Source organism: Dermacentor silvarum, chromosome 6 (assembly GCF_013339745.2).
Source record: "Dermacentor silvarum isolate Dsil-2018 chromosome 6, BIME_Dsil_1.4, whole genome shotgun sequence".
Taxonomy (NCBI): domain Eukaryota; kingdom Metazoa; phylum Arthropoda; class Arachnida; order Ixodida; family Ixodidae; genus Dermacentor; species Dermacentor silvarum.
The window spans coordinates 175,297,616-175,309,802 of NC_051159.1; the positions used below are offsets into that span (position 1 = coordinate 175,297,616).

Below are 12,187 nucleotides of genomic sequence, written 5' to 3' on the forward strand. Positions count from 1 at the left end.
GAAAAAGAAAGTGGCCAAAAGTTCTACTGGCTGCAGGTGACATACAAACCCACATCTTGCATTACGTGCGCGATGCTCTCACCAATAGAGCCACTGCGGCACTGTTTTCCCATCCACTTTATTGAATATTATACATGTATGTGGAAGATCTATAGGCCTGAAAGTGTTAGCCGAGTGCCTGAACTTTCGGCCCTGGCGGCAAATGCAGAACATTCTTTGTGCCTCAGGCGTCGCGTCGTACGTGAATGCTAAAAACACACGTGATTTAGGTATAAGTTGAAGAACACCAGGCGGCCAAAATTAATCTAGAAAAAATGCAATGGTAAACTTGACGTTAATGCAGTTCCACTCAGCATGAAAGCTGGGACGTGCGGAGCAGTGATTCGACGGTGTTTCCCTGCTGTTTCCCTTGTGTTTATCTTGCTTCATCCTGTGCTTATCTTGTGGCGACGCTGTCGACATCTGTCGACAGCTGACGAGTAGCTTGTGACATTGGCGAGCAGCTTGTGTTTGGGCCTTCACGATGTTGGGATTAGCTTGCCTTTGCGTCGGCGCTGTCTTTCACGGGCGAGCGCCCGCTGTCGCTTCAAGCGCGCTGGCTGCCGTCCATGGCGGGAAGGAGCGCCCCGGAGCGCTGGAACGGCTTCTCTAGGCGCGCTCCTCCTCTCCTGCCAGATGTCGCGCGCTGAGCGGCGGCGCGGCGAGCGGAAGCCTTCCATGATGATGATGATGATGATGATGATGATGATTTATTGGCATCCCCTTTGAAACGGGGTGGCGACAAATAGTCACCTAGCCTGCTTCATTTAATCAGGTATACTATACATGTTCTTTATCTAGCATTTTTGTATACCTCTCATTATTTTTCTTTTTAAAAAATTTACCTTGTACCGCTGCCTATGATTTTAAGAGATCAGGTCGTATCCATCTTTTCCCTGCTTTTTTTCCACCAGTACTCTAATCGTCTCTTGCTGATCTCTACGGCTGATCTGTTTATGTTTCCTTCCACTTTAAACCCAAGCGCTTCTGGGAGTTGCACGTTACCTACGGTTCTCGCTGGGTGGTGTTCTCCACTTGTGGGGTGGTGGCGCCCTCTGTTGTGCTGCGCCGGTAACAGCCGGGCGAGTTAGAAGCGTGGTGGCGCCCTCTCTTGCAATGCCCCGGTATCATCTGTGCGCGTTAGAAGCGATTTTAACAAATTTCTGTTAATTAATTCGATTCTTTCATCAGTATTCCTCTATTTTATATTGTTCTGAATCTAGTTAGTTTAATTTTACAAGGTCTTGCGCTGGTATTGGCATGTCTTGGACCTATTTGCGCTTGTGTTTTCTGAGCGTGACGACATCACACATTAAACGCCGACAGCCCGGGTACCGGAGCCCGGGCCCCTAAAATGCTTCGCACTAAATACCCCACTACGGCGTCACGCGTATATAACTTGGGACGTGTAACTCCATGGTGCGATTTTGATTGTTGCATGGACTTAGCACAGCTGCTTAAGCCGGACCTTTACATGTAATTTTTTTCATTGTCTACTTTGCAACAAACTTAAACAAGTTCACTACAATGAATTGCCTGACTCTGCATACATTATTTTCGGCAGTGCTCTGAACTTTGCGTTAGTAATCCTACGTGTACATTATACTGTACTCTATCAAAGCTACCCAAACATTTAACAATACCCCACATCTGCTGTCTCGGCCTTGGCTACATTAGTGGCACCACACACACACACACACACACACCACACACACACACACACACACACACACACACACACACACACACACACACACACACACACACACACACACCACACAACACACACGCACGCACGCACGCACACACACACACACACACACACACACACACGCACGCACGCACGCACGCACGCACACGCACACGCACACGCGCACACACACACACACACACACACACACACACACACGCACACACACACACACACACACACACACAAAGGTTTATGGCAGCAGGAAAAATGAGGTTGGCGATTGCTTTTGCATGATGGATTGCTTGAGCTGAAACTTTCGGGTATCCGCCATCGTTACTACCCATTCGCTGACAGTGCCTTGGTGAAAAGAGCGTGGCGTAATATAATGTTCGTACTTTGTGTTTTTACAATACAACCAAGTACAGTTATACGACTCAGAGTCTCAGATAGACGCTGTAATCAGCGGGTGCATGGCGCGGACTAGTGTTGCTCATTTCGTCCTTATAACTCAATCGCATGGCAGTCCCTGTAGCGGGCCAACAAGAAAGCGCGTTTTGAGAGCTGACGGTGAGAGAAACTGATGTGGGGTAACGTATAGACAATCTACGATTTCTCATAGCAAGAGATGTTAGCTTCATTACTGAGCAGTTGTCTGGGAATGCTCATTTCCTGGAGGGCTGGTAATAAAGAGCAACCCGTAATAGTTACCTCATACATTTCTTCGATTACGATCAAATCACTGAGAAAGCCTCGCCGATCAACCCTTAGAATGTCACTACTTATTTCCGACACGGGACGCTCACGTGGTTTATACGTGTCTCCAAGGCTCCTCGCTCATACGGCGATTATAACGCAGTACTGTAAGAATGCGTTCACATTCGCTTCTATTACAATCGGGTTCCGATTGCGTAACCGTCAGATTGTTCTCTTTCACAGGTTCCGCGAGCATAAATTCGCTCGAGAACCACACAAAAGAGAGGAACGAGAACAGCGGTGTTCTCTTTCCTTTCTTTTCTGTCGTCCTCGTGCAAAATTCTGTTGGCCGAACCTGTCGATATGCACCGACTAGCCAAATAAAATACAACTAGCCTGACCAAACGCCGTCTTATGGTCCTTTTTATCAAATCAGAGACCTAAAATTGATTTAGTGAAAAATTATTTTATGAAAGCCGAGAATTTCGATCCTGCTACGCATATGCAAGTATTGCTACATGAGATAAAAGCGGCTGAGATGGCATGATCATTTAAAAAGTTTCTGTAATTACTAATAAGCGAACGTTAGGTCTAGGGAGCCTACATGCAGCGCCGTTTACATGCAACGCTCCCTAGTTAGGTCCAGACATGCGCATGGCATCTGCATGTATATCCGCGGCGACGTTCCAGATGCTGGATAGGCCCGAATATGGTATATTTTGTCATGCTTGCGCTGTTTACTATGCATAGTGACGTCTTCCCCTGAACATCACACCGCATTCATGGTGCTATAGTTCGATGAATCGTGACAGATTTATGAGAGTAGCTTTCGATCCAATCAGTTGATCGATATTGGTTCCTCATAGATTTTAAGCTTTTTTTCTTTTCTTGTTATTTCAACGCAAGATTCAAATATATGGGTAGCATTGTCTTGCCATAGCGACGAAAGGCACCACTCTTTCACTTTAAAGATGACGCCACAAAAATATGTTCACACGTACTTTTTGGAGATCGAAACGTGGCACGAGTATTAATTATATAAGTCAAAGCACGGGACGTCCTAACTCGATCAGACGGTACATTACACAACTTCCGAAATACTAAAAGCCCAACATATCGGTGTTCCGGCTGCGGTGCTATCAATGCCCAGAACCGAAACATTCTATTTCACAGCGTATTACGCACAACGCTGCGTGGGTAGATAGAGGAGAACAAAGCGAAACGCATCCGCGAAACAAAACAAGAAGCGATATTTTGCCTCAAGAGAAACAAACGATTTAAGTGAAGGGCTTTAAAAACTGGATACTTCATTTTGCTCCACACATGCCTGGGGGACATGATTTCAGCTCCTCTGCGATTCCGATATCGTGGCAACACCCAAAATATTCCGAGCGCGCTGTTGGTGCCAGCGTTCCTCTTCGAGGCTCGGATTCTCCATTTCTCGAGTTTTCATTCACTGCTTTTCAACGTTAGATGGATGCGAAGCAGCTTCGTAAATGAGATTAATTTGCATAAAGAGAGCGGAATTGCGGCGGAAATAGCATGGCACGTGAGAAGAAAGAAAATAAAAGAACAAAAAACATGAAAAGGGAAATTTAAAAAAAAACACACTTGGCGTCTCCCCACATTCTCATGTTAGCGCCTCCACTAAGTCAACGCTGTTCACGTCGTTTAAAACTACGCCCTCCGCTTGTCGCCCTAATGAGTCTGAGGGAAATGTCCTTCTCCTCTGGTTTCATACGCATTACCTTTTTATTTCATCTTCGGTCCCCTGGTGAATGTTCCGGCTTGTCGGTCTGGGTGGCTGCTTTCTTTCGTAATCGCGGGCGTCTGGTAAGTTGAACGCAGGAGCGGCTGCGTTGCATATATGTCACCTTACTGCAGGCATGTCCGCGACATTGCGTAATGGCAAATGCCCACTCCCGCGAATGTCTCGCTGAAAACAACGATGCTCAAGAAAAGACACGCGATAGACACACACGAAAGAAAAGCGCTGCGCCAACGTCATACTCCTGGCATATGTCTCATCCTTCTATCTGTTTTCTTCACCATGTTCCCAGTTCACCGACCGTCACTTTTTCTTGGCGTTCCGAGTGCTTTTCTGTGCTCTAGAAACTGCAGAAACATGCCTGACCGCATCTCAGCCCTTGGGCATTTAGAACAGCTGCGAACGCCTCTTAAAAGCATTGTCTGTGAAGCGTTACCGTCGCTTAATGGACTTCTGATGACTTGGCGACGGGGCGACACAGGATTTAGACGGGGTACTGTAGATGCGAGGCCCGCCGATAGCGTGGGAGCTTTTATTCTGGCTTGCAAAGCGTAACCATGAAGTCTGTGAGTTGGAAGGGTCACCTAAGCTTCTAACCTTGCTTGCGAAATGATAGAAGACAGGACTCATGCTTGACAGGATGAGCACCTCAACGCCTCGAACATTTTTTTATGAACAGCATGCGTGAGCTTAAAGAATCGTAGTTGCGCAACCCCTTCAACTCCTATACTTTATAAAATAAACCGTGCTGTGCGAAGCACTACCGCGCGCCGCAGTCGCCAAATGTATTGAAAGCACCGAGACCGACACAGAACGAGAAAGCCTATTCGTTCTATGGCATTCTTATAGCCAATAGTGTGTTTTAATTCACATTTCGTGTTTGGCTCTTCATGTTATGTCACAAACTTTGACATTTCATGACATTTCAAGTCAGGGTAGCCTGGTGGTCTTGGTGATGTCAGACGAGAGCTCACTCTTTCCTTTGGCCCCTTTATTCAAAGGCGTCGGGGAACAATTCAGGATGCATTTCTTTTGTTATCAGAATCTGCGGCCAAAGCCTACAAGAGAAGCACGTCAGGTTATTGTACCACGAGAAGTTTCGTAATGCACCCATGTTAAATGTATCTTATGAAACCCAGTTTTGATGTATAAACGACATAAGCGTTGATGCATAACACGATTATTATTTCAGTGCACTGTGCCGGGCTTTAGCACTTGCAGTTATTTTTGTCTTGAAGTTGAAAACGAATGAAAAGCATAATGGTAGCACGTGGCATTCGAAACATTTTGCACCATAGTTAAATATACGTTCTTCTAGTGACTTATTGATTATGCGGCAACCACACAGGTCATGAAGTCTTTTATATGAAACTACACTTACGTAAGCAGTTGCAGATTAAGCCATCGCGTTGAGCTGAGTACACTATGTGGCATTCTATTCGCTGCCACTTGCAAATCACTTCGCCGACTATTTGAAGATTATACTAATAATTAGCACAGCGATTCATTGGCAAGCAATGTTGCCAATGTTAGCTGCTTGGTCAGCGCTTTCTTGTAGTGAACAGTTCAAAGAGCAGATCCCACAAGAAAAATGTCATTCCTTACGAGTAGGGAATTTTGCGTGAAAAAAGATCACCATTGCTATTTCTTTATGAAAAAGGGTTCCTTGTCTGGGCATAGCATTTGTCAGTCGCTAAGCACGAACTGATTTGTTTCTTCATAGCTGGATAGTGTTTCTAGTTAGATAGTGTTTCTTCACTGCTAGATGTATGGGTAATTAAACCTTATGAGCGCTTGCACTGTTAAAGCAATGACCGTTCTATTACAGCACTCATAGCAAAGTAAACTTTTAATCAAGGTATGCAAAATAACATATAAATAAGTATTAATTATGCTGGTGGCATACTGAACACCTTATTTGCTAACAGGTATAATAATATTGGTTAAAAAAGATAGTATTTTCCTACCAGAACGCAAGCTAGCGTAATAATATGGATTGTGTCATAAGCAAAATATTGCTAACAAGTGGGCTAAATTATGGGTAGCAGAGAGAAACTGAACGATATATATATATATATATATATATGCAGATAGTCTGGCACCGTCTTGTTTCTTCTTTTTCTTTCTGGGGTTTTGCGTGCCGAAACCAGTTCTGATTATGAGGCACGCCGTATATATAGTGGAGGGCTCCGGATTAATTTTTGACCTTGTTGAATTGTAGTGTAATAAATGGGTGTTCTTGCTTTACACAACGTCCTTTGTGTAACATAATTTACAAGTGTTCGTTATGTAGAAAACAACAGAACTTGTATGCAACATTCTGCTATGTGCAGGTCGTGTCATTCTTTCGCCATAGCTTCAAAGCTGGCCGCGATGGAGCGGCTTCGGAGGAGACGGCTCTTCACGAGATAGTGAGTACTATTCACTGGAGTCCTGCTCGATTCAGTTCAGTTCTGGCTTTATTTAGGCCCTTAAATGTCCATGAGCTCCAGAAATAAATGCAAATAGGAATGCTTGACGAGGTTCTGAAGTCTCTTTAAGTACTCGCCATGGCATTTTACATAAACTGAACAAAGTTACAATCCTTAAGTCATAACTTGGCATATGACAGGCTTGACAACGGCTTAAAGCATGCCAATAAATATGTTTTTCCACGGAACGGGCAGTAGAGAAATATATGATTTTAAAAATAAATGTTAACGTCAATAATTACATGCACGCTACTAAGTACAACTTGAATTGCGTTGTAACATTGTACCGTTGATTTTTGTTTCTTGCTACAGCCCTCCGTGAAAATATTAGTGCAGCGTTGAGCTTTCTTTTCCCTAACGTAGTGTTAAATTTTCATGGCGTGGGAATATTTCGATGCCATGTTCACTCTGATTCGCACGCTTCTGCGGTGCAGTCATATACTTTTAGGGAACGAGAATTCCAGCGGCATGAATAACGGAAACGGAGATGAGGTCTGAAAATGTGTTGTTGTCCCTGGCGGTAACCTTCGTCACATAAAGTTTCCTGCCCACAAAACACATCCAGATCGTTTTTTTTCTGTCCAAAGCGTGTCTAAAGTCTACAGTGTGTCGCAATGAACAGCCCAGAATTCGCTCCGCTGTTCGCTTTACTGCGTTCTGATAAAAGAACCTTCCTTTTAATAAGCGGTCTTCGCTGCCTTGTGCACAGAGACTTCTTCCGCGTAATTTCCGTTTTTGTTAGACAAAGATAATAAAACTGTGCACTATACCAAATCAACAGGGAGTGAAACAATGATGAAAGCTATACAATCCGAAAGTTACTTATCTAGAAAATCAGAACGTTTATTTAAAGAAAGATAGACATGCTGAGTAATTGTATAGGTCTATGTTAGCATTAGAACAGCCTTTGAGCTCTGAACTTCTAGCAGAAGCTATATAATTATAGGTGTCCTAAACTACGTTGATAAGTGTCAGAAGCTAATATATGAGTCTGTGCTTCGGAAGTGCAGTAATGAAGCGCATTACTTCGTTCTGGAGGCATTCGAGGCACTCGTGGTCACGCCCTCAAAATACTACTATCGAAGAATAGGCTGCCGGACTTGTAGGTCTCGCTCCATTCTACTCTTGAACCGGATGTGCAAATCTGGTTTCTTGAGAACATTTTGTTTTATATCTATGAGAGCAACCTCGGGCACCTTATTTGACTTTACCTAGCACGATGTGTCTGCTATGTGCAGGGCTACAAAGGCGCGGCTGCGTTTTTGACGTACACCGGCATGTATGACCACCTGTGACTAACTCAGCGATGAACGCTTGACTGTGTAAATTTGCAGGGTGTGAACTTCTGTCTTCCTTCTCATCTTTCAATCCGCTTTCCCCCTTCCCCAGTGCAGGGTAACCTCCCTGCCTTTCCCTTACGACTTCTCTCTCTCTACCCAACGGAGTTCCCTATCTCCCCTTTTCACTCATATGCCTTCGGTCAAGGGGCGATCGTATCCTTGAAAGAAAGAATAAACACATCATGGTCACTATCGTCCCCACCATAATTATAATCATCATCACCACAACCACGACTATCATTTCCACCACAAACAACAACAACGACGACGACAATGACGACTACTCCTGAAGTTACGTGCTTCGGAAGTCTATACCCGTATTCAAACACTAGTAATAAAGTCCACTTTATCTCACATCAAAAAAGCTAAAGAAAAAAGGAAACCTGCATGTTTAATATGTGCAAGGCTGTATCTACACGCAAACTTATCAAACCATGGATATAAAAAAAGTAAGACTTGTTGGCGAAATGCAGAGAACCAAATCCACAAACCATTTCTTCACATCGCCACTATTGTCTTCTTTCTATGCCTCTGCTGACGACACGTCCATGAAATTACTACTACTATAGTATTCGGTTTATAAATATATAAATATACAAGCGGACAGAGAGAAAAAAAAGAAGAAAAAGAGCAGGCTGGTAACTGCCAACGGTAGGGAGACAACTATCCACGAGAAAGAGACATATATATGCCGACGTTCACCAGCATGTTCTCGCCACAGTACCCGGAATGCCCGAACGGGCAGAAGACGTGCACTAACTCTCCCAAACCTGGCGTTAACGGCTCCTTGTCATGGTCGCGTCCTGCCAAATGAATGACTTCGCCGCCGTCTATATTTCAACAGTTCATTTCTACACCATATATTGAAGTTCGCAGTGATACTTATCACAACTAAGCTTTCCGAAATATATATGCTGCAGAACGTATTCCTTGTCTTGTATTTGTCTCCAGATATGGTCGTAAGAGAGAAAAAAAGCAAACGATGACTGTGCGTTGAGATAAATGACGCTGTCACCGGCCAAGATGAATAATACTCCAGGGAGAGTTGCTTTTGGCTGACATACCACAAAATGCCAAGGTACGACTATAAAAATGACTATTTGTGCAAGAAAGTTTTTTTTTTTACGTGCTAGGTATATCCACGTCAACACTTCCCATTTATTTGCTCTGACTACAGGTCATGCTTTCCGTTAATAAATGCGTAATATTGTCTTGGTACACAGGTCCATATCGAGTGCTGCGTGCCGTGACTCCTGTTACTTATGAAATCGCCCCAGTCAGTATCAGTGCCTCATCTGCCCCGAATGTCACTGACGTTGTGCATGTCGCACGCCTAAAACCGTATTACTCTCCTGTTACCACCGATACTTAGACGCACCGGGATGGTGCTTCTGCCGCCGGGGATAATGATACATGCATATCGCGTGTTTCTTGTGGACGGTGCACGCGAGCGCCCCGACGAAGAAGACGAACTGCTGCTTGCTCTCGAGCTGTCGGCTGAGCTGGCCAGCACTGCAGTTGTATTTTGTAAATATACTTTGTAAATAGTCTCCAGTGCTTAACCCTTCATTCACGAGAGGTACTGGGATCCATACTCCGCACCTTCACCAAAATGTTACGAGAACTGAGGATTAAGCCCTGGAGACTATTTAGAAAGTATATTTCCAAAATACAACTGCAGCGCTGGCCAGTTCAGTCGACAGCTCGAGAGCAATCAGTAGTTTGTCTTCTTTGTCGGGGTGCCCGCGCGCATCGTTCATAAGAAAGACGCAATATGCGCATATCACTATCACATGTCTAAGTATTTGAGTAGCAGGCAAAATTCTCGAGACACCTAGAAAACTCTGAGGCCAAAAGGAAAACTACGTAGGCAGATGAGTTAATGATAGGAGACACATCACAAAGCAATTGACCTGTACATGATTGCGAAATGCCCTTCTTTCTTCTTCTTTGTGGGGTTTTACGTGCCAAAAGCAGTTCCGATTATGATGTACGCCGTAGTGAAGGGCTCCGGAATAATTTTGACCACCTGGGGTTCCTTAACCTGCACTACAACGCAAGCGCACGGGTGTTTTTGCATGCCCACCTACAGTCGAATTATCCGACGTCCTCGGACAAAATCATTGGTAGGGTTCAAATGTGATAGGCTTCCATGACAGGTGCAATTACAAGGAGTGCAAAAGGGTGGTTATTTCACTATGTATAGGGAAAATGAGTACATTCAGGAACCCCTTTTCATCACACTGGCAGTGAAGCGAACGCATAAGTAAGTGAACGTATCTTGGCCATGGCAAAACCGGTGCACCGGAATCTTGTCCTTTAATAATGCTGTTTCTGCCGACGCTGTCTGCAGCTTGAAGTCGGCTAATGCCACCCCAAATGAAGATACTTTTTTTTTCAGGTCACGTTCAACCAAGCTTCCATTGTACGCTCGATACTTTGAACGTTTGCTTTCTCTTCTCGAGGTCGTAGTCTTCGCGTAAACATCAAAAGATATTCTATGCATTTTTAGGTTGAAATGGGAAGGCTTATTAACCTCGTCTTCGTTTTGTTACTGTCAAAAGAAATATAAATTGATGGCTGTCATCCTGTAGTCCACGCTGGCCTCCTGTTTGGGTAATGAGTGAAATCAGTAATGATCGAGACTTCGCTTAGACACCGATAATTTGCTTAGACAAGCACACTTACGAGCTGCAACACCACGGGGATCTGATGTCGTGACACATACAGAGGAAACTGTCATGTAACGAGATTTTAGCAACAGTTAATCCATTCATTTTTTTTCCTTGCAGTCAGTCCCCTCATTCACGACGAACCAAATTCTCTCGGAGGTGGTCACAAAGCGAGTAGAGTGTACCACGCCGTATCATTCCAACAAAAGCATGCACATTAAAAAGAAGTTGTGAATTACTCCCTCGTATGACCAAGAACAAAAATGAAGTTTATTTCAAAACGCAAGGTTGATTTCGCAGAGCATATGTGGTAATACATGCTAGAGCCGGAGAACCCAGAGTTTAGAAAGAACTTACAGGGGAACCTTCCACAATTACATAGGTTGATTATTGATAGAGGGCAAGGAGTAATAAATGTGCAGACATGTGAATATGTAAATAATGACCAAATAAATAGATACATCTAACAAATAACTCTGCACATACACTAATATCAATACTAAACAAAAACAAAACAGAGACACATGAGCAAGCCTGTAGACAATAAACATTAGCAAGGATAATGTACACCTCATAACAAATACCACTCGATTCATTGTGTAAAACATCTATGAACTCGAGATAATGGGGTGCTACTGCATCACCTAACTTGAGAACCCTGTGCCTACGGTCAGTGTTCCTGGTCATATTGTAGAGATCGCCTTTCCCCAACGCATGGCTTGAAACTACCTGAAACTTTTACCGGAGGTGATAAAAAGTACTTGCATACGTAGTAATGCAGTCCGGCGGGCTACACAATCGACTGCAGAGCTTTGAACTCTTTAACCCAGAAAAAATTCGCGCTTTTGAGCAAATACCACCGGCTAGTTTTTCACTAGAGTAAATCTACAGCTGTTTGAAATTACTCCTAAGCTCTCACTACGGAGTCTCTTATGGTTCATGATGGTAAACCACACGCATTAAATTATTGTTCAAGATTTTTAAGAACAGCAAGAAATGCCGCGTAAGCCCACAGGCGTAGCGTGTGCGTTAAAGCAAAATTTGTCATTCACCTGCAAGAAGCAAGAACCTGCAAAAGTAACCCGAAGGAAACACATTTGCCATATTCAATATTCCTGCCCTTAGAATTGTCGATTAATGTACCATCCTACTGCAGTTTACTAGGCTCCCGGTTAGCTCCGATGGTAGAGCGGGCGCCCCGGAATTGCATTGGTACTGAGTTCGATCCCTGGAAAAGGACGCATCTTTCGTCAATTGGGAAGAGCTCTTCCTGAGAAACCCGTCCGTGTTCCTTTTCTAGCTTCATGCTGCTCTATTACTTATGACAAAATTTCACTTGGACAAAACGTTTTTCACCTTTTGAATTTCCGAAGAACTTATTCGTATAGTTGATCGGACGGCACTGTGACGCAAAGTATAAAACACGTAGAAAAAGAAAGAGACAGAAAAAACACCAATTTTATTTATATACAGGACGCATTCACAGAAATACTTGGGGGAAGTTGGTCCTC

At 43.9% G+C, this 12,187-nt stretch overlaps 1 protein-coding gene across 15 annotated transcripts in view; it reads left to right on the top strand.

The window, feature by feature from the left end:
- Positions 1-12,187, top strand: part of LOC119456428 (sex peptide receptor) — a 441,000-nt gene that overhangs the window by 369,379 nt on the left and 59,434 nt on the right. For 7 of the 15 annotated variants that reach the window (XM_049669832.1, XM_049669834.1, XM_049669836.1 and 4 more), the window contains one exon: positions 6,527-6,604. The exons of the other annotated variants lie outside the window; for them this stretch is intronic. The gene's annotated coding sequence lies outside the window, so the exon portion shown is untranslated. The remainder of the gene's footprint in view (positions 1-6,526; positions 6,605-12,187) is intronic. 15 annotated transcript variants of the gene reach the window in all.